This window comes from Diceros bicornis, chromosome 3 (genome assembly GCF_020826845.1).
Source record: "Diceros bicornis minor isolate mBicDic1 chromosome 3, mDicBic1.mat.cur, whole genome shotgun sequence".
NCBI lineage: Eukaryota > Metazoa > Chordata > Mammalia > Perissodactyla > Rhinocerotidae > Diceros > Diceros bicornis.
In genome coordinates, this window is record NC_080742.1 from 95,602,197 (window position 1) to 95,625,892 (window position 23,696).

General features: G+C 44.1%; 2 non-coding genes across 2 annotated transcripts; both read left to right on the forward strand.

Moving 5' to 3' along the window:
* Positions 1–13,484: 13,484 nt before the first annotated feature.
* On the forward strand, positions 13,485–13,556 carry TRNAC-GCA (transfer RNA cysteine (anticodon GCA)). Its single transcript has one exon. It is a non-coding gene; the product is annotated as a tRNA-Cys (tRNA).
* Positions 13,557–20,956: 7,400 nt separating this feature from the next.
* Positions 20,957–21,028, forward strand: TRNAC-GCA (transfer RNA cysteine (anticodon GCA)). The gene has a single exon. It is a non-coding gene; the product is annotated as a tRNA-Cys (tRNA).
* Positions 21,029–23,696: the final 2,668 nt, after the last annotated feature.

Sequence of the window (23,696 nt, forward strand, 5' to 3'; positions counted from 1 at the left end):
CCACGGCCGGGCGCGCGCTGAGTCACCGCCCGGACCCGGTGCCCGACCTGCCTCGGGCCGCGCCTCGCGAGCGCCTCCGGCTTTGGACCCCCCCGCGGCCGGAGGGACTCGGTTACCAAAAAGAATCTCCCCGCTCCAGGGACCGACCGGCCCCCCCAAGTGACCGCGGCGACGGCAGCCGCTCCCCCTGCGAGCCCCAGGAGACCTGCGCCTTCTCCCCGAGGGCACCGCCACGTCGCCTCTGCTGCTTCAGGGCCTGCCAGGCGATATGCGCTTCGTATGTGTTGAGTACTTCTTTGAACAGCTGTAGCTCACGTCTACCTTTGGTTTGAAATGGAAAAAATTCTTCTAACAATAGGAATATAGTTCGGTAAATGCTGGTGGGCAGCCACTTAGAACTTTCTATGACGTGTTCATTACTTATAAAGCATATTTTAGTGGAATGAACGATGGAACACAATACCATCATTTAAAATTATTTTGTGAAGAACCGGTAGCGGAAGACGTTCATGATATTTTAAGAGAAGCCTGTCCAGATCCCATTTTTATTTTTAAGATGAATCTATATATATAAAGACAAGTTTGGAAGCATATAGTCTTAAGTAGTTTTCTTTAACGGTGAGACCACGGGCCATCTTTCCACATTTTCTAACTTTTTACAAATTTTTAAATTTTGTAATAACAATAATAATACTGTATAATAACAAGAATAGTATTTTTAAATGAGAAAGAGAGAAAAAAATCAATAAATAAATTGAAAAAACTCCTTAAGAGGCGAACTGGAGCTGGCGGAGGGAAGGAGGCCCCCATGTGGTCACAAAGATGCATTTCCTTCCAGAATTTCCTCTGCTAGGTGGGACTCTTTTCCAAAGAGGAGGAACCTACGTCCCCGGTGCCCCAGACTCCTGGGCTTGGGGTCTAGCAGCCGGGGTCCTGAGGTGCCCTTTGTTTTCTCTGTCAGCCTGGGCTGAACGTTCAACCAGGGGTCGTCCTGGATGCATTCTTCTTTGTGTATAAAGTGGAATCTCCCCAGGAGTGGAAGAGGGGAGACTTTACTCAAACTGGTTGGAGAGGTCTGTTCCCTTCACCTCATTTTCTTTTCCTCATTTCTTTCTTCACCTCATTTCTGGTGCCCACCAGCTCTCAGGGATTGTCCCTAAAATGGGAGGGGGTAGGGATTTCCAGCTTGGAGCCCCTGGCATCCTTTTGCCTTTTGGAGTAAATCCCTGAGAGAGTAACATCGGCCCACTCACTACAGCAGAATGTTCCGGAATCTGCCCCGAGGTCCTTTTCCTGTTTTTTCCCTCTAGCTCTTCTCCTACATGAATCCTTCCTTTCCCAAATAACACATCTCCTCTGCCAGGGTGGATCTCTGTTTTGTGGACCTAAACCTTCTATAATTTGGGGAATATTATTAAGAAAAATACTTCACAAAATTAAAAATTTAAAAGTAGGTACAGAGTTGGTGCAAGGGAGGCACTCTGAAGCTTAAGCTTCATTAGCTTAATGGTAAAGTCTTTGATTAAAAAAAAAAGCCATCAGAACATATTTAGGCCTTGTGTAGGTTGGCACATATACACTGGGAGTATTGTGGGAGGAACCGGGGGTCGGAGTCCTGAAAGTTCTACCACTAACTGGTTGAGGTCCTTGGGCAAGTCAGCCAGCCTCTCAGGGCTCTCCTTACTCATATGTACAATGAGGAAGTTGGCCTAGGCTATCCTGTAAATTTCCTGGGTCTTACCTTCCTTTCACCACCAGTTTGCTTTGACACTGGACCCAACTGAAGACCACTGCTCCACTCTCATTGTGGCCTGTTTGGTGGTGACTCTGCATGACAACTCGCTTATCTTCTCATGACTCCTTGTGTGGGCCAGCTCCTGGGTTACCCTGGAGAAGGGGGCTTCTTCCTGTTCAAGGAAGCAGAGGTGTTGTCTCCATGGTGATATGGCTCCTTGGGGTCCTAGTGCTTCCATGATGGGATGTATTTCATGCCTCATGGAGGATGTGAGCAGCGCACACCCTGGGCTTATGTGACCATCTGCGTGTCCCTCGAATGAATTCTTCCCAGGAGAGAGGAGCTGTTTGGGTCGGTTCTTACATCCAACAGGCAGTGCCCCTTTTGAGCAGAGTTGGAAGCCAAGGCTGCCAGAGGTGGTTGGAGGCCAGAATAGCACTGTTAGGTGCCTCTGTGCACTTGGCACAAACCATCAGCAACTTTTTGTGGAGAGAACTGTGTGGATTACTTTCCTCCAAAGGGAGTGGTGGACATGAGAAACCTTTAAATTTCGTGAGCCTCTTCCAATACAAGCCCTTATCGCCTACTCTGGCTGTTTGCGCTGGGTACTCCTCTGGGCAAGGGCCGTGACTTGCTCATCTTTGTGTTCCCCAAGACTGGTAAACTGCCTTGCACACCACTGGGAAGAAAGTGTGTGTGTGTGTAAGCCAGTCATGGTGCCGATAGGGAGACTTATCTGAGGGCCATGTGTGGGAGGGATGGAGAGGGATAAGAGATCAGTCAGGAGGCTACTGCCAGAGTCCCAGCATGAGGTGAGGAAAGGTCCGACCAAGTGTAGCAGGAGGGGGACAGAAAGGAAGGAACAGAACGGAGAGAGCTGAAAGGATATGCAGTAAGAGGCAGCAACCAACCGCATGTGCAGCGTATGTGAAAACGGATTCCAGGAGAGGTCCTGAGTCTGAATGGAAACAGCGTGCATCTGCAACAGAAATAGAGTGATCAGAAATAGGAGCTAGTTTTCAGGAAACGTGATTGAAAAAAATTCAACTTTTGGTATATGCCAGGGCCATTTCTAGGTAGAAATTACCTATCCCGGCAGATTCTCAGACCAGCTCCATCAGAGTCTCTGCGGAAGCTTGTGAAAGATATAGTTTTCTGGATCCCATCCCAGATCTACTGAATCAAAATCTCTAGGGATGGGCCCTGAGGACTGTGGGGAAAACTTTTTTAAAAGAAGTCTGTTTTTAACAAGCTCCTAATAGGGATTGAGGGTAGGGATGGGGGTGGGGCTCTGATGCACAGTCAAGTTTGGGCAATTATGATTTGCCCAAACTTCCACCTAAGACAAGCATCCCTGGTAGGTAGCTCTCCAGACTCTGTTTGCAAAAAGAACAAAAACAAACCCCACTTGGATTGGTATTCGAGACCTCCCATAGCCTTTCCCTCCATTTCCAATTTTTTGGCTCAGTCTGTCCAGATATGTGCTGTAAGCTGGCATGAGAATCTCCACTTCTGTGCCTTTCTTCATGTTCTGTCCCCTCCTCTAACCCACCTAAAGCCCCACATCTTTCCCAGACCAGCTCATGCCCTAATTCTTCCACCAAGCCTTTGTAGCCCAATCAACCCTGCCGTGAATTCTGCCTTGGCCAAGCTCATAACTTTTAATATTGGTACCATTCATTTGGCACTCAGGGAAAAATCATAACACAAGGTAGTAGTGTCCTAACTCACCTCATAGATCATAAGTTTCCTGAGAGCAGGGGCTCTATCTTAGTCCTCTTGTCTCCCCTACAGGCCTGATACCCTACAGGGCCTGATAGGTTTACAGATAGTACAAATCTTAACCGATTATTCTATGTAGTGTGATGAACTATGGTCCCAAGAATTCGTCACTTCCCTCTGGTCTATTACCACTGCCACCCTCACCTCTTTCACCCTCCTAGAAAAATCCAAGGTGGGGTGGTCGTTGAGCGTCTGCAGCTCACCCAGAAGGAGCCTGGGGAGGCTGGTGAACATGAGACATGTGAGCCCAGGGGATCAGAGAGGCCTGAAGCACGTGGTTCAGACTGTTCCTGCTGACCCAGGAGCCCCTGCAGGTACTTCCTATGCTTAGACAGGTACAGCAGTGTGCATAGACCTTGATTTTTCCAGCTGCTCCCTTAGGTCTGAGGTTTTCCTTGGGAACAGGCACACAGCCTAAAGATTCAGTCCTAGGACTTTCACAAAGGTTGTGGTAGTCATTACTGCGGTTCACCGAATATTTCCAGTTGGCTTCCCCTGAGGGACATGGCTGGTTGGGTTGGGCCATGAGACAAATTCTGGCCAATGAGTTGCCATTTCTGAGCTAAGCATTTAATTACAGCTTGGGGACCTCCAAAGGTTTCATTCCCTCTACTTTGGTGACCAGCAATATTTGAGAATTAGCCTGCATTCTGGAGGGAGGAGACGTTAAATAGGGGTCCCAGCCAACCCCTGACGAGCATGTAGCATGAGTGTGAAACAAACCTTTGCTGTAAGAAGCTCTGTGAGTTTGGGGTTAATTATTACCACAGCTTAACCCAGCCTATCTTGACTGGTACCAAGTCTTGGTGAAAGGTGACCTGGCATTGGGGCAGATGTCCTTGGTTCCAGGTGGTGTCTGTTCCAGCTTGACTTCTGTCTCACACAAGCCTTTCTCACACCAAGGGAAAGAAGGCTCTGTCTGAGGGCCACCGAGGACGATGCCCTGCAGCTCTTAGAGCGGCAAAGAGCTGGAGAACTTGCAGTTGGCTCTGGAGTTCCTCCACAGGGCAAGCGCCAGGTCCCTTCCTAGAACCCTCAGGGAAAGCTGCAGAAGGAGTTTGGTTTTCAGGGCCTCAGCTCTGAGGAGCCATCTCCTTTCCAGCTCTTCTGCTGGGAGGCCCTGCAAGTCCCTGGGATCAGCTGGCTGTGGACCAGCGCCTCACAAACATTCGACACCACAGCACTCAAGGACGAAGACAAGTGAGTGTGTCCTGTGGGTCTGGACACCGCCTGAAGTGGCCCGCAGCAAGCCAGGAGTTGTACTGAGTTGTCATACTTCAACGATCCACATAAATCTTGTAGTTCCCTTATAACACTTCCATGGTTGTTTGAATTTTAAAAGATTGTTTTGACTTATGAACCACTGAAAAAAGTTGATGATGCGGTGCTTCAAGACCCTTCTCTTGCTCCCACACCCCTTGTCACTCTGGACCTTCCTCCTGGGGGCGGTCCACACCTCAGTCTGAGAAGCACAGCTCCAGGGAGTCTCAGGTGTCGCTGAGTTTCCACCGTGAGGACATCACCCTCAGCTAACCTGAGGGAAGCTCCTGATGTGGCTTTAGACAGCCAGGGGCAAGGTGGGAGTGTGGCAAATGTGTGGAGGAAGTTTCAGTGCCCTGGCATCCATGATTGCCCTTCATGCTTTCCAGAACCTTCCATAGCCTCCGTTATTTTGATATGCTGATGTCAAAACTTGCCTACGCTGAGAGTGTCAGTGACTGACAACAGCTTAGAGAGTGACCCATCCCAGGGCCCCTGCATCTTCCCTGGGGTCAGAGCTTTGGGCCTCAGGAATGAAGGATTAAACCCCAGGGCATTCCAGGCTCCCTCAGCAGAGGGAAAGACTCTGGGCCTGGATGCTCCAGGGCAGAAGTGAGGTCACCTTGAGCTAGTAAAGATGAGGAGGAGAGCAAAAGAATATAGGTGGGTCTTACTTTAAGCAAACCCCAAATGTAAAAAAATCCAGACGTGAAACAAGCACAAGAGTTTGTTTTTAGATGTATTTTTAAAAATTCAACGACTAAGTTCTCCACAGCTTTTGAAAATACCGTTTTAGTTACAAAAATTAGATTTCTCACCATATGTATTCAGGAACACCCACTGTGCAAAACACGGCCCATCTCAGCAATGACACTATTAATTGTAATAGAAACAACTTATTACTCAGATTCTGATGCATATTTATAAGAGATTTTGAAGTTTTAGAAGGCTGATTCCTAAAATCATCAATTTTTGATGACCTTGTAATGAATACAAAACTGCCTGTGGCTTTCAAGAGGGAAGCCTGTCATATCAAAGGCTAGTTTTGATGAAATTAGGAACATTTTATGGGGACACCGAGTCCTTTCTAGCTTGGCTAGGGACAAAACCTACTCAGTAGAAATTAGTCAACAAGTCCATATCGAGTACCTACCAAGTCCAATTTATAGATTCATCTGGATAAAAGAGAATATCTGGGGGCCGGCCCGGTGGCGCAAGTGGTTAAGTGCGCGCGCTCCGCTGCGGCGGCCCGGGGTTCGCTGGTTCGGATCCCGGGCGCGCACCGACGCACTGCTTGGTAAGCCATGCTGTGGCGGCGCCCCATATAAAGTGGAGGAAGATAGGCACAGATGTTAGCCCAGGGCCGTCTTCCTCAGCAAAAAAAAGAGGAGAATTGGCGGATGTTAGCTCAGGGCTGATCTCCTCACAAAAAAAAAAAAAAAAGAGAATATCTGAAAATATAACTGTCCTAGGAAAACAGGCGTGCAAGTTCAGCCTGGCATTGAGCATGAGGAGTCTATAATCAAGGTGACCACATTTTCTAAGCAAAAAACCCAGGGTTTTTAGTATAACAAAGGATTTTTATGTCATTTACTTATGCTAAGAGATAGTCTGGGAGATGTAATTTGAACCCCCAAAATAGAAAAATCTGGGACAACTTATAGATTCATCTGGATAAAAGAGAATATCTGAAAATATAACTGTCCTAGGAAAACAGGCGTGCAAGTTCATTTGTTCAGCAAAAACTGCTCAGGGTCAAGCATAATGATGAAATGTGCAGTTGTTGCCTCAAGAAGCTGAGTGTCTAGTGGGAGACGGACATGCAAACCAACAACGATAAGGGCGTGGATGTGAAAACAACATTCAGTAGAGTGAAGAAGGAGTGCCAAGTCTTGCCTGGGAGTCAGGGAAGGCTTCTCAAAGCGTGCAACTTGAACCAGACAGGGAAGGGTCAGTAGGAGTTTGCTAGGCAGACAAGGTGGGGCAAGGAACATTCCAGACAGGAATCAGAATGTCTGGGGAATGAAACAATACACTTCTAAATAACTCACAGATATTAGAAAGTATTTTGAAATGAATGAAAATGAAAACAGAACATGTGCAATATTTGCATGTTACAGCTCAAATCATACTTGGAAATTTAAATCCTTAAATTCACACATTAGAAAAGGAGGAAAGGCTGAAAAATCAGTAATACAAGTAACCATTTCAAGAAATCAGAAAAAGGACAATAAATTAAACCCAAAGAATGTAGAAGGAAGGAGATAATAAAGATAAGAACAGAAAACGAATGTTCATAGATGGGATCAACAAAGCCAAATTTGGCCAGTGAAAAAAACTAATAAAATTGATCAGCCATAACCATGACGGAGAAAGCAAGAGAAAAAGAAATAAGCTACATAGAGGTGACATGAGGAATGATAAATGAGAAGACACTTCAGATCCTGGAGACAGTGAAGAGATAAAAGAGGAATATTATGAACAACTTGATGCCAAGAAGTCTGAAAAATTAGATGTAATTTTCAAGGAAAATGTCAAATTCCTTGAAAAACATAATTTATTAAAACTGACCAAGAAGAATAGAAAATTGAATACTTTTATATCTATTAAATAGACTCTATAACTAGAAACCTTCTAAGAAGGAAAACTTGAGGCTCAGTTGGCTTCACTGGTGAATTCTTCCAAATATGTAAGGAAGAGCTAACATTAATCTTACATACAATCTTCCAGAGAATTAGAAAACTAGGGAATACTTCCCAATATATTTTATGAGGCCAATGTAACATTGATATTAAAAGCTGAAAAGACGAGAGAGGACTATTACAGGCCAATCTGTCTTAGGAACTAGATGAATCCAGTAACATCTAAAAGGATAAAACACTATGACCAATCAGACTTATTCTAGCAATTCAAGGTTGATGTAACATTTGAAAATCAATGACTAGAATTCATCACATTAATAGAATAAAAGGGGAGAATCATATAATCATCTTGATAGCATTTGAAAAATTCAACATCTACTCATGATAAAAAACTCTTAACATACTATTCATAGAAGTCCTATGGCTGCTGTAACAAATAACCACAGACTTGGTGGCTTAAAACAACACACACCTATTATTTTACACTTCTGTAGGCCACAAGTCCAAATCAGTTTCACTGGGTCAAAACCAAGGTGTCGGCAGGGCTGCACTCCCTCCAGAGGCCCTAGAGGAGAATCCACTCCTCTCCTCTTCTAGCTTCTGGTAGCTGCTGGCATTCCTTGCTTTGTGGCTGCATCACTCCAATCCTGGCCTCCGTGTAGTATTGCCTTCTCCTCTTGTTTGTGTCAAATCTTCCTCTGCCTCTCTTTTATAAGGACACTTGTGACTGCATGTAGGGCTACCCGGATTATCCAGGATAATCTCTCCAGTTCAAGATCCTTAACTTAATCACACCTGCACAGACCCCTTTTTCCATATAAGGTAACATTTACAGGTTTCAGGGATTAGGACTTGATATCTTTGGAGGCCATTATTCAGCCTTCTATAGAAGGCAACGTTATTAATCTGATAAAGGAGATTAGAAAACTTCTATAGTAAGTATTATACTTAACGAGGAGATAGATACTGGAAGGTTTTCCTTTGAGATTAGGAAAGAGGAAATGTCACCCAGAGCTACCACTTCTATTCAACTATGTTTCCAAGGTCCTGGCTAGTGCAATAAGGAGAGAAAAAGGAATAAAGAGCACAGATGATAAGAAAGGAAGAAATAAGACTGTCATTATTCGCAGATGATATCATCGTGTGTGCAGAAAATCCAAAACAATAGACAGATGAACTGTGAGAATTAATAAGTGAACTTACCAAGTCACTAGATACAAGATGAAATACAAAAACCAATTATATTTCTATATGACAGAAATTAAAAAGTTAGAAAAGTTTCAAACAATTCTATTTATAATAACATAAAAGAACAACTACTGAGGAATAAAAATAATCAAAGATGTACAATATCTCTCTACAGAAAACTATAAAACATCACTGAGAAAAATTAAAGACCTAAAAAATGGTGGAATATACTAAGTTAATAGAATGAAGGACTAAATATAGGAACTACAATAATTCTCCTTTCATCCTTATCTATAGATTCAGAGTAATCTCAATCAAAATCACCTAATTTTTTGTGAATATTTACACACTGATTCTAAAATTTTTGTGGACATTCAGGAGGCCAGGAACAGCACTCCACTCATGAAGGAAGAGAACAGAGTTGGAGGAATTACACTACCTGGTACACTATTATGGTAATAAGACAGTGCGGTACTGGTGCGTGAGTAAATACGTAGATCAATGGAACAGAATAGAAAGTCCAGAAACAGACCTACACATATACCGGCACCTGATTTATGACAAAATTGGTGCTGCACAGTAGTGAGGGGAAGAATGGTTTTTCCAATGAACCTTGCTGGGTTAGCTGGATAACCATATGGAAAAAAAGTCTAGACACACGCAGTACACCAAAATCAATTCCTGGTGGACCGCAGCTCTGGATGTAAAAAAATAAACAGTATATTTCTGGAAGAAAACATAAAGGAATATCTTCGTGCCCTAGTAAAAAGGTAAAGATTTACTAAAGAGAACACGAAAAGCACTAAATATAAAGGAAAAGATGAATAAATCAGACCAATATAATTAAGCACCCCATTCATCAAAGGACCCAGTTAAGAAAGCTAAAGGTCAAAGAGAAGATATTTGAAATGCATATAGTTAACAAAGGGCTTATATCCAAATATAAAATCAATGAGAAAATATATATCCAAATACAAATCAATGAGAAAAAAAGACTCTCGTGGATAATCCAATAGAAAAATGGAACTTGAGCAGGCACATCACATAAGACAATGTCCAAATGGCCAATAAATTAGTACATATGACCATTTTGGAAAACTGTGTGTCATTAACTACTAAAACAGAACTGCTGAATACCTATGATCCAGCAGTTCTACTCCTTAGTATATACCTAACAGAAAAGCACACGTGTCTTCATCAAAGACGTGTACAAGAATTTTCATAGCTCTTCTTCCTAATAGCCGCAAGCTGACAACAACATAAACGCCCTTCAACAGTAGCTTAAATAACTAATGAATATTCATATAGCAGAATATCATACAGCAATGAATGTGAACAACCCATTCTTACATACCGTAGCATGGCTGGATATCACAAACCTAATGAAGGGAGAGAGACATATAAAGTCCAAAAATAGGCCAAAAATGGTGTCAGAAGTTAGAATAGTGGTTAGTTTTGGAGAGAGGACACTATGACTGGGAGGATGCACAGGGGTGGTTTTGGGGGTACTGGTAATGTTTTATATTCTTCTTTTTGTTTTTAAATTAAGTTCTAAAAGGTATTTTCTTCTAACTTACTATTTTGAAAAATCTCAAGTCTCTAGAAAAGCTGTAAAAATAGTACAGTGAAAATCCTTATACTCTACCTGGATCACCGATTGCTAACATTTTGCCATATTTGCTATCTCTCTCTCTCTCTCTCTCTCTGTCTCTCTCTCTCTCTATAGATATGTATACATGTATGTATGTATTCTGATTCACTAGAACGTTAGTGGAAGATATCCTGGCACCCCTAAATATTTCAATGTGCATTTTCTAAGAACAAGGCATTGTCCTACATAATCACAATACACTCAGGAAGTTTATCAACAGTATAATCCAATCATCTGTTATGCAATCCGTATCCTATTTTCTTTAATTGTCCCAAAAATGTCATTGATTTACTTCCAATGCAGGGTCCAATCAAAGCTCACGTGTCTTTAGATCGCTTTAATCTAGAATAGTTGTCTAGTTTTCTATTTTCTTTCAGGAAGTTGACATTTTAGAAAAGTCCAAGCTAGTTTTGCAGAATGTCCATGCAGTCAACATACATATGACAGCATGGCTGGATCTCCCAAAGATAACACTGGGGGAAACAGTATGTGAAGTTAAAAAATAGGCCAAAAAATGTGTTAGTCGGGATAGTGGTTGCTTTTGGGGAAAAGGATTTGTCTGATGGTTTCCTCATTATTTACATTAAAGTTCAACATTTTAGCAAAATGACTACAGAGGTGATGTTATGTCCTCAGTGCATTACGTCGAGAGGCGATGATGTCAGTTTGTTCCCCTATTGATGAAGTTGAATTTCATTATTCAATTAAAGTGATGTTTGAAAGATTTTTCTACATCCTGTTCCCCAATGATTTTCACCTAACAAATTTAGCAGCCATTAACGATTCTTACCTCAATCAATTTTTACAATGGTGGTTATGGTGATTTTATATTTCTATCATTCCTTTTACATCTATTAGTTGACGTTTTTGTAAAGAAGAGCTTCTTTTTTCCACCTAAAATTAAAAAAAGACAATATGGATTCACAGATTCTTTATTTTATTTTATTTTTAAATTATTTATTTATTTTTGCTGAGAATGATTGGTCCTGAGCTAACATCTGTGCCCATCTTCCTCTATTTTCTAAATGGGACGCTGCCACAGCATGGCTTGATGAGTGGTGTGTAGGTCTGCACTGGGATCTGAACCTGTGAACCCCAGGCCGCCCAAGCGGAGCGCGCAAAGTTACCACTATGCCTCCGGGCCGGCCCCCAGATTCTTTAATTCAATGAGCTATAACACATTTCTCTCTTTATTTGTTTTGATGCTCAAATTGACCCCAATTTAGCCAGTGCTGGCCCTGTGTTCTGTTGATGTGTCCTCATCAGTTTTTGAGCACGTTCCTACTTTCTGGCACAACAAGTTCCATTGTTCACGTTTTCGGTTTCCTGCTCAGCCCTCGATTTGGCCGTTTCTCCAAGAGTTCCTGGTTCCTTTTAATGGTATTTAACAGCCACGATATGGGCATTAGGAGTGCTCATTGAAACTGAGTTGTTGCTTCCAGCCCCTTTTGGAGGACAGAGTTAGGAAAGGTCTGTGTGTGTGAGTGTGTGTGCACGCGAGTGTGTGTGCACATGTGCGTGTGTATTCACAAGGCTACTCACATTTCCAGTCCAACTCCACAGTTCTTCCTTGCCTTCCTCCAGCCCATATTTTTATCTCCTGTCTCTCACAGTTAGAACCCTGGTTCCCCAAAATATCAATACATTTACTCATTTGCTCAAAAATAAATTTTGTAAGTTATATCAAAACAACTTACTAAGTAAAGTTCAGTATCTCATTGTCGTTCAGTATCTCTTTTTTTCCTTAGGATGTATGCCACTGAGGGTGTTTTCTTCTTTGTGGTCATGTTATCACTGTGATATGCCATTAGGTTTTCTGTTTATATTTATTTTTAGGTTTATCTCCTCACACTTGTTGCACTATGTTTTGGAAATGTAAGACATTGAGACGATTCAAAAGTCAAGGCTATATAAAGTGTACGCTCAGAGAAGAGGCGTTCCCTCCTCCACCCTTGCATCTCATTTCCATCCACCTGTGAGTAATGTTCCATTTCTTGATCTGGATGTGAGGTTACACAGGTGTATTTATTTTTACTCTTCATAAAGCTGAACGCTTATGATTTGTGCATTTCTGTGTGTTTCATACATGAATGAAAAAGTTAATAAAATAAACCAGTGAGATGTGCCAGTCGGTGTTCAATCAGAGCAGCGGAATCACTGTAAGTATCACTGAATAAGGGAATTATTACAGAAATAAGGCCTTGCACAATTCTAGGATGAGCTGAGAGAAGTAACAGTCCAGAAGGGGGAGTTGGAGGATCAAAGAACAGTCAGTAAGGAGCTGTCCTAAAGCACGGCAACTGGGAGTCAGAGAGGCAGGCGAGTCTGGGGAGATGGGCACATGCCACAGCTGGCGTGGGACCGTGAGAGGCTGTGAAAAGGGCGATACGAAATGACCACTTCTGCTCAGCTACCACTTCTGCAGGTCCTCAGCTGGGCGTCTGGTGGCAGCACTGGGGCTACTGTTGATGGACAGGGCTGGTAGGGCTTCACGTGCCCTGTGGGCTGGTGTCTCTTCCCTACACTTTTGGGGTCTATGTGGCCTTTTGATCTTGGTGCTGTTGGCACGGACAAGGTCTGTTTTCACTTTCTGGGTCTGCAGTGCTGGGTCTCAGGCCAGGGGTTCGTCCAGCAGAGGCATCTGTGGTCCTGATTCTCGGGCGCCGTCCCTGCTGCTCCAGCTGTGCTCGCCTTCTGGTCTGAGGCCTCTTGGGACAGCCAGGGCAGCGTCCTGGGCCCCAGGATGGGGGTTGTGGCCTTTCAGGCTAAAATATTCAAATAATTTTTCTGGATTCAGTCAAGATCCTGCCAAAAGCCAAGAAGCAGCGGTAGTACCAGGGAAGAGGAGCTGAGAGGAGGAGACAGGCAACAAACCCCCAGTGCATCCAGTGGTGGGGGCTGCGGATGGCGGAGAGAGAGAGTGCTGCGGGCAAGTTTAGAGAAGACAGAGCTTGCTGAGGAGAGGGAGGAAGTTGGGGTGATCCTTAGCAATGAGTTTTCAAACAGGTGCCTTGAAGTGGCACTAAGAAAGATGAGACTGCAAGATTGTGAGCAGAGAAGGTTTCTGGGGGCCAAATTGGGAGGGGTCAAAAGGTGCTAATTTGCTGTGAGGCAAATTTTCCCTATCTCCAGAACTTTCTAAGAAGTAATAGAAATGTCAGTGCACAAGGATGAGGGCATTGCAACACAGGTGAAAAGGTATTCATTAGACATCTCTGAAAAGTAAGGGGGTGTAGCTTGGGGGTAGAGCATTTGACTGCAGATCAAGAGGTCCCTGGTTCAAATCCAGGTGCCCCCTGAAGTGTTTGGTCTCAGTACCCACACCAAATGTCACCTTTAGGTTGGTTCATCTCATTCCCCGGATTGGGGTGGTATAGTATTTGGTGATGAGGGTGGAAGTGAAAGGGATCTCCTGGGCTGGGGCAATGGAAAGTCCCAGAACCAGAACTGTGGTTCTAAGCACAACCATGTTTGTTAAGGTGATGCGTGGACTCAACATGCCTGAGCACCAGAACTACCTGGGAGTGTGGTCAGGCATCCATGTTCCCTGGGCCCCACGTCCAGAGATTCTGATTTGTTAGGTCTGAGCTGGGGCTTGAGTTTTATTTTTCAAGAGCCCTCTACCTTCTTTTCATCTACCCGTGTCACAGAAACACCAGAGGATTCTTATGGGCTGCCAGATTTAGCAACCACTGTTCTGGATCATTCTAAAAGCCTTTCTAGAATAACATCAGTGGCTTTAGATGTCTTTGCCATGAATTGGCGGGAGGAGAGGTGGCAGGGCTACGGGCTCCCAGGCGGGAGAGGGTCAGGGCCTGGGGGAAGGAGCAGGTGAGCAGGAACCGGTTAGTTTGCAGTGGAGCTGTTCTCATGGGCTGACGGAAAATAAGCCGAGTGTCCCTGAGGCTACACGGGTGCTTATTCGACAGTTACAGCAAGTGAGGGTGCAAGCAGGGCTGGAGCCTTTGCCGGCAGAGCCAGTGGTCTCCTGCTGAAACCCGTGCGCCTCCTACCTGCCTTCAGCTTTTCACTTATTGAAGGAATACCTTTGCCCCTCTGGGTCCTGTGGAATTGAGTCTTCCTGCAGGGAGAGAAGAGAGGAGAGACAGTTCACATCTTCGCCAGAAAGCCTCTCTAGCTTCCTGCAGCCCCAGGTGAACCGCTCCAGGGCTGACTCGGTCCCCTCCTTAGCACTCATCCTTAGAGTCTCGCGGATGTTGCCTTTGCTGTGGGAACATCCCACCTCCACCACACGTGGCCACCTCCGTGGGGGAAATGTGAGTTTTGATGCCTCTTGTCTGCTCCCCCAACACTGAGCACAGGGCTATGCCCGCAGCAGGCCCCTAGGGCCCAGTCCGAGCTGCTCCCAGGGACTGCACAGAGCGAAGGGGCTAAAGGAGGGGCAGCGAGGGGGCTCTTCAGCTTCTCCATTCGAGGGGCTGCGGCCACTTCAGTCATGAGGCCCCGTGCCACCCCGGGGGGCTACTTCCCTGCCCCCTGCATTCACGCAGGGACCCCAGTCACCTGTCCAGAGCAGGGACACCAAAATGCACCGGGGGACATCTGCTTCCCGTCTGAGCAGCAGAGACCCGCAGGGCCACTGGATGAGCGAGCCGCCACATGTTTTCTCAGGAAGATGAACAGGTGGGCTGCTCTAGGGAGTCGTGTAATGCTCACGGTGGAATTGTGGAGGAACCTGGCAAAGGCAGGGTTTCAGTTCTGTTCTCATTAGTGCTCAGTCATTGTTCGTGGCAGCATCCAGAGGGTGGACCAGTCGTCCCTTGAGGGCATTCTTATTTCAGGTCAATAACCCATGTCATGACCGTATAGGGGGCTTCCGGCCAATTCACTCCTGCAAGCTGTACCAGACTTCAGTGTGTGAGTTTACTGCCCTAGTTCATTCCACTTGAAATTCTTATTTGGGACATGAGGAGACCTCTCACTCCATTCAACCTCTTTGCAGACTCAAAAGCAACAGTAGCTAAAAGCGAAAATCTGAAACCAATCCTGCATAATCCCTGGCAGGTTTTCCCCCCAAACAAGAGAATAATAACGGTCCATAGCAATATAATTGTAGCTGCAATCTGCTTACTCACATGAAATATTAGCTTAAGAGACAAATACCATCATATTGTAGGTGGCAAGGCAGTTTCTTTGCAAGTTTTGAAGAGTGAGGAAGGAAGTCATTGCCTCCTCCAGGAAGCCTCCCCAGCTCTCCCTGAGATGCAGGCAGGGGCAATTCCAGCAGGAGAAAGAGCATAAGCAAAGGAGAGACGTCAAGTGCCTCCTGGGGTGTCCTGAGGTGCCTGGGGACAGAGTGCAGGGAGTGGAGAGGGGAGGGTGTGAGAGGGGTTCGGAGAGGAGCTGGAGGTAATGGGTCAAAGGGCTTTATATTCATGCTCAGAATTTGGTTTCAGTCCACTGAAACCCTCCAGCCTTCCTCAGCTCTCCAGACTTTTCTTTTTCCCCTTTGCTCTCTGCATCAATTTTCATCTCTCGCTGAGGCCAGTCACTCTGCTCTATAGATGGCCTGGTGGGAAAAACTGCATTGTCCCCTATGTGACTGTGTTCTTTTCCTCTGGAGGAGCACTGAGTGATACTGTTTAGTCAGCTCTTATTTCCTGATGGCCCGAGGAATAAAAGTGTCTTTTTGAGCTAAGCCATGAGTCTCTGGGAAGCTGCATTGGTCAGGACTTTACAATGAGTGGTGAGACTTGAAAGATGGTGTGGGACCAGGGCCCCCGTGAGTAGGACCAAGAGGGAGGAGGATGAGGAGCTCGCCGCCGGCTGAGGTGGCCTTTGTCAACGTTCCAGCCTGCGTGGTTTTTATTATAGACTTTCCACATTCAGGACCTGGCTACACAGCAGGGGCAAAGTAACGAGAAGTTCAGAACATATTTGCGGACTGAAAGACCTGGGATTCAGCCCCAGGCCTGGCCGAGCAGCTTCTCTTCCCCTGGAAGCTCAGGCCCAGGTTCTTGTTGCTTGTGGCTCTGCCTTTACTCCCAGAGCGGCTTCCAGCTTGCCAGCGGGCCTGTTCCATTGCTAAGCAAGCTCACTGCTCCCCTTCCAGCCCCACCTCTGGCCGTTTCAGCAGGCCCTCCGCAGCCCTGAAGTCCTCGGCTGTCAGGAGGGAGGGGCGATGGAGAAGCTAGAATCACTTCTTTGGATTTCATTTTGGCTCTTTTGGTACCTAGGGAGCTACCGTCCTTTGGGAATGAGCTCACCCTCTGAGAATTTGGTGGGCGTGTCCTCTGCAAAAGGGCACCCAGCACAAGAGGTGGATTGTGCATGTCACCGAAGGGGACTTCGGAAGTGCCTTCATTTAATCAAGATGATGGGAAACCTTCAGAACTAGGTGTGACTACTGGGAACCGTGACCCAAGAAGCTGATGGTTGTGGAAAGCTGTGGCTGGCTAGAACATTTACAAAGGGGAAAGGCACAGTGACTATTTGTGTTTTTCTATCCCAGCAGGATCCAAATGATCCCTAGAGAGAAGGACTCTGCTGTGGGCCGGGCAGAGGTCACGAGGCTCTTGCCCAGCACAGGTGAAAACTCCTGGAGGTGTCCAGCCACCTTCCCTCTGTCTTCAGCATCACCACAGACTTTCCTGACTGTCTTGATGTGGGAGGGGGAGCCTCAATTAGGAAGTGAGAACAGTCCTATAATTGGAAAGATCTATAGCTGTGAAATAATTATCATATTTTTGAAATTGTAGTTTTTGGGAGGAACATCAAACATTGCAGAAAGATGAGGGCTTACCGTGGTGATAATGCTGAGACCCTGCCCGGGAGGCCCATCCGATCAGCCAGCCAGCCTCCCCTCTGAGGACACCGCTCCTGGGTTACCAAGACTGGAGCTTCTCAGGCTCCATCGCAGGCGGGGGCTTGCGGTCAGAATAAAACAGGAGACGTGTGCTTTCCCTGAGGGTCCAGAAACAGCCAGGTAACTGGGGCCTATGCAGCTTGGGACGTGGTTCTTGACATCACTAACAAAGCTTTAGGACTCAGGCCTAAGGCCACCTCTTCTCCAGCAGGAGCTTACAATAGACCTCCTGATGGATAACTTGATTGTTCCTCTACAAACACCTAAACAACCTCACTCATCCTGTCCGTTCAATAATGATTTCAACGTTCACATGTATTTTATGGCCAACGTTCGTACAACTTGTAGACTTCCTCGTCTGCTTTCAGCTCCTCTTCCCTTCTCTGCGTCTTCTCTATGTTAAGCATCCTGAAAAGAGAAAATTTGATGGGTCATTATCCCTGAGTGGGCAGAACCGCAGGTCACCGGTCCGCCTGTTTACTGGCCAGGAGTGGAGGAAAGCTTCAGAGAAACTGATTAATATTCTGAGAAAGATATGAGAAAATATTCCACCTGTGAAACTAGAAGAGGATGCTGTATAAAAAGGATCAGTTATAGAATAAGAAAGGGCTCTTAGAAATCTTTTTAAAAAGGAGAGAAGAAATAAAAAATTCAATAGACAGTTTGAAAAATAAAGTTGAGGCAGTTTCCCATTAGGTAAAACAAACAAACAGAAAGACAAAGGAATAGTTAATAAGAGAGATAAAAATAATAAAATTAGAAGTTGAAACCAGGAGGTCCAAAAACCAACTAATAAAAGTTCCAGGGGCCAGCCCGGTGGTGCAAGCAGTTAAGTGCACGCGCTCCGCTTCATCGGCCCGGGGTTTGCAGGTTCGGATCCCGGGCGTGCACTGACGCACCGCTTGGTACGCCATGCTGTGGCGGCGTCCCATATAAAGTGGAGGAAGATGGGCACGGATGTTAGCTTAGGGCCACTCTTCCTCAAGAAAAAAGGGGAGGATTGGCATCGGATGTTAGCTCAGGGCTAGTCCTCCTCACAAAAAAAAAAGTTCCAGAAGGATGGAGGGGACATTATATAAGAAAATTGCCCATAATGAAAGGATATGGGTTTCCACTGGAAAAGACCCTCCAAGTACCCAGCACAATGAATAAAAAATGATCCTCACCAAGTACATCATAGTGTAATTACAGAAAACAAGGACTAAATGGAAGCTTTTAAAAGTTTAAGGGGTGAAAGAGTAGGTGATACACAAAGAAGAGGGAATCACGGTGCATTCGACTTTTCATCAGCCATACTAGACACTAGAAGACCTTAGGAAAAATCCTTCACAATATGAGGGACTATGATTTGTCCATCCAGACTACTAATCAAGAAATGAGTAGAATTACAGACACTTGCAGACATGCAAGGTCTTAAAAAGTTACCTACACTCATCTTTCACAGAAAGCAATGGGAGGGGGTCTTCTGCCAAAATAAGTGAGTAAATTAAGAAACATTCAGGTTTTGGAATCCAGGAAAGCAGGACTGCCACACATGAAAGAGAGGCGGAAAGAATGCCCAGGTGAGGGTGTAGCAGGCTTTCCAGGGCAACCAGATCAGAAGTGGCAGGAAGCTGGACGGCTACTGAAAAACAGGAATTGGAAATGTTAATTTTCTGACAGCGTTCACAGTGTGGAAACTTGTTCTGAAAGGCATTTTATGGAGTGATTAAAGATTATGGAAAATCTTAGTTAGATATTCAAAGAAAACTAAGCAGTTGAAACATGAGGCCATCCCTAACTTTAGGAAAAACAAAAAGTTCTACCAGAATTCTTAGCTCTATTTAGCACTGTGAACACTGTCAACTAATAATAATAAAAATGTTAAATGTAGAAACATAGAAAATTATTTAACCAAAAATCAAGATATAATTATATTGGAAAACTGAGAAGGGAAGAAAGCACATGAGTTATAATCTTCATCATAAAAGTAAGTCAGTTGATGTCTAAATCTCATTAAGTTAGATATACCATATTATGAGATATTTATATCATTTGAAATCATGGAAGCAAATAGACTATAAGAAACAGCCAAAAGAGTGAAGAGTGGTTGCCTCTGGGCGGCAGGAGGAAGATACAGAGGATTGAGTTTTTTGTGATAAGTTTTAAAAACAAGATTTGACTTTTAAAAATAATTGCAAAAGATACTTCAATAAAAAGAAAAAATATAACATCAAAAGCATCCATGTTCTGGGGATGGAGGTGTAGCCTAGGGTAGAGCTTTTCACTGTAGCTCAAGAGTTCCCTAGCTGGAATCCAGAGGCCCTGTGTAGTCCTCATGCTATGTTGCTCAATGATGCTTCCCAGGACGATTCCTTGATCTAGGTCAGAGACTGGGAAGTTCACTAATTTCCCCAACCACCCCCACCACCACCCTCTGGGTTTAATGCACAGATGCACAGACTGGAGAGACATCTTCAGATGTAGGTACTGCCTGTGTCTCCAAAGAGGTTGGGCAGGATCTCTTCAAATTGCTGCTTCGTAGTGTAGAACAAGAGGAAAACAGACAAGTAAATCCTAAGGGCCCTTCCATTAGTAAATGTCAGTGCTCCTCTGGGCTGCTGCTGTCACCACAGACTGAAGAAAAGGGGGAAGATGCAGGCATGTGAAGGAATAGGATTGAGAGACCCTGGGGACTAGGGGATAACTTCTCTGGGGTGAGTTTGTGGAGGAATAAGTTACTGATCTTACTAGCTCTCTAGAAATAAGTAGAAACTTCCAATGTGTTGTAGGAGTTCTGGGGTGTGACTATGAAGGTAAAAGGTGCTTATTAGATACCCTCAATGAGCAATGGGGTATAGTTCAGGGGTAGAGCATTTGACTGCAGATCAAGAGGTCCCTGCTTCAAATTTAGGTGCCCCATGCCCTAATTCCCATTTTCCTATTCACAGCTGTTGTTCCTGTTCCAGTTTCCATTCATCCATGCCAATTATGATTCTTCCTGAAATTGGAAGCCACAGGTCAGCCCTTGCACAACTGCAATCTGGGTGGATTACCTCTCCGATGTCTTCCTGCAGTAATGCTTCAGGTATCCCTCCTCCTCTTGGCATCTGGCTTTTTCCCCCTTCTGTATATATCTCATTTCTGCAATTCTATTGAGTCCTCAAAAAGAAGGCAGGAACTCTGATGCAGAATTCTGCTGGGCTTTTCCAGGGCAGACCAGAGAGCTGTAGATACAGCAGACTTCCCAGAAACAGACAGTAAATGGTAACCCTAAATTATCACCCTCACGACTTCTTCCCACCAAAACAGTTTGGCATAGTGGAGTGGTGGTCACCTATGGAGACAAATCTTAGCATCCAGGTTCTCCATGTAGGGTACACATTTCCCTCTGGGGAACTGGTTTCTCCCACCCCAGAGCTCACTCACACACTTGCTTCAACCTTGCTGGCCAAGAGCCTGTCTTAGCTACTCTAACAAGGGAGACAGGAGTTCTGCAGCATTGTTCCTACAAACCCAACTACTGGAGCTCCGTGACACCACCTGAATTAGAGTCCATTTCTGTCTTCACTGGAGAAACAAAGGCAAAGAGCTGAGAGCCTAGGTAGGAGAGTAGTTTTGCGGATGGTTGGCCAGCTCTTGGGCTAAACCAAAAAGGCAATGGGAAATGGGTTGAGGGTTCTTCAGGCACCTTCTCTGTTTTTTCCCTTGCTCATAACCCCACTCAGGGACTGAGGCTTGGAAAGCTACAGAGCTGGGGGAAGGTGTCTTACTACCAGCCAGGTTTAGCAGCTTCTAAAAGTCAGTCCTGGAAGGGAGCTATAACTTAATTTTCTAGAGCTGAGTGTTACCACACAGGTGAAAGGTATTAATTGGGTCCAATTAGTAGCCCAGGGGGCATAGCTCAGGGGTAGAGCATTTGACTGCAGATCAACAGGTCCCTGGTTCAAATCCAGGTGCCCCCTTATTTATGCACAATTTTCACAGCTAAAGTTATCCACATGCTTCTTACCTGGGCCCTCAGTGAAGGTTCAGGGGATCCCCATTAGTTAGGGTTTGTAGGAACAACCTTAGAGCCTCTCTCTCAGGGCCAAATAATATGAGGCCACGTTGATGCCCCTATATGTGAATGGGGCTCACCTCCTCAACTCCATTATGTAGTAATTAGGAATTAGAAAATACTTTTAACTAAATGATGACGAAAATACTAGATATTGAAAATTGTCAGTTGCAACTACAGCAGTACTTAGAGGGCAATTTATAGCCTTAATGAATCTTTAGTATTATGAAAAGAAAAGGTGAAAATTAACTAAGCATCTATCACAAAAAGGTGTGAAATGGACAGTAAAATAAACTAAAGGAAAGAATAAGAAAGAAAATAATAAAGATTAATTAATGAAAAATAAATTGATGAAATAGAAAACAAATATACAAGAGTAAGGGCTAATGAAGCAAAAGTTGTTTTTTTGTTTTTTATTGATGTTTTAATGGTTTTTAACATTGTGAAATTTTGGGTTGTGCATTTTTGTTTGTCCATCACCATATATATGACTCCCTTCACCCCTTGTGCCCACCCCCCACCCCCACTGCCTCTGGTAACCACAGTACAGTTTTCTCTGTCCATGTGTTGGTTTATATTCCACATATGAGTGAGATCATACAGTGTTTGTCTTTCTCTTTCTGGCTTATTTCACTTAATGTAATATGCTCCAGGCCCATCCACGTTGTTGCAAATGGGACGATTTTGTCTTTTTTTATGGCTGAGTAGTATCCCATTGTATATATATACATTTTCTTAATCCAATCGTCAGTCGAGGGACACTTAGGTTGCTTCCACTTCTTGGCTATGGTGAATAATGCTGCAATGAACATAGGGGTGCATAAACCTCTTTGGATTGTTGATTTCAGGTTCGTTGGATAGATTCCCAGTAGTGGGATGGCTGAGTCATAGGGCATCACTATTTTTAATTCTTTGAGGAATCTCCATACTGTTTTCCCTAGAGGCTGCACCAGTTTGCATTCCCACAAGCTGTGTATGAGGGTTCCTGTTTCTCCACATCCTCTCCAACATTTGTTGTTTTTTGTCTTGGTGATTATAGCCATTCTAACGGGCGTGAGGTGATATCTTAGTGTTGTTTTGATTTGCATTTCCCTGATGATTAGTGATATTGAACATCTTTTCATGTGCCTGTTGGCCATCTGTATATCTTCTTTGGAGAAGTGTCTGTTCATTTCCTCTGCCCATTTTTTGATCAGGTTGTTTGTTTTTTTGTTGTTCAGTTGTGTGAGTTCTTTATATATTATGGAGATCAACCCCTTGTCAGATGTATGTTTTGCAAATATTCTCTCCCAGCTGGTTGGTTGTCTGTTCATCTTGATTCTGGTTTCGTTTGTCTTATAGAAGCTCTTTAATCTGATAAAGACCCACTTGTTTATTTTTTCTTTAGTTTCCCTAGTCTGGGTAGGCATGTCATCTGAAAAGATTCCTTTATAACCAATGTCAAATAGTGTGTTGCATATATTTTCTTCTATGAGTTTTATAGTTTCAGGTCTCACCTTCAGGTCTTTGATCCATTTTGAGTTAATATTTGTGAATGGCGATAGCAGATGGTCCACTTTCATTCTTTTGCATGTGGCTGTCCAGTTTTCCCAACACCGTTTATTGAAGAGACTTTCTTTTCTCCATTGTATGTTCTTAGCACCTTTGTCGAAAATTAGCTGTCCGTATATGTGTGGTTTTATTTCTGGGCTTTCAAATCCGTTCCATTGATCTGTGTGTCTGTTTTTGTACCAGTATCATGCTGTTTTGATTACTATTGCTTTGTAGTATGTTTTGAAGTCAGGGATTGTGATGCCTCCTGCTTTGTTCTTTTTTCTTAGGATTGCTTTATCTATTCGGGGTCTTTTGTTGCCCCATATAAATTTTAGTATTCTTTTTTCTATTTCTGTGAAGAATGTCATTGGGATTCTGATTGGGATTGCATTGAATCTGTGGATTGCTTTAGGTAATATAGACATTTTAACTATGTTTATTCTTCCAATCCACGTTCATGGGATATCTTTCCATTTCTTTATGTCATCATGGATTTCTTTCAATAATATCTTGTAGTTCTCATTGTATAGGTCCTTCACCTCCTTGGTAAGATTTATTCCTAGGTATTTTATTCTTTTTGATGCAATTGTAAATGGTATTATCTTTTTGAGCTCTCTTTCTGTTAGTTCATTATTAGCATACAGAAATGCAACTGATTTTTGTAGATTGATTTTGTACCCTGCAACTTTGCTGTAGTTGTTGATTGTTTCTAATAGTTTTCCAACAGATTCTTTAGGGTTTTCTATATATACAATCATGTCATTTGCAAATAGTGCGAGTTTCACTTCTTCGTTACCTATTTGGATTCCTTTTATTTCTTTTTCTTGCCTAATTGCTCTGGCCAAAACCTCCAGTACTATGTTGAACAGGAGTGGTGAGAGTGGGCAGCCCTGCCTCATTCCTGTTTGCAGAGGAATGGCTTTCAGTCTTTCCCCGTTGAGTATGATGTTGGCTGTGGGTTTGTCATAAATAGCCTTTATTATGTTGAGGTACTTTCCTTCTATTCCCATTTTGTTGAGAGTTTTTATCATAAATGGATG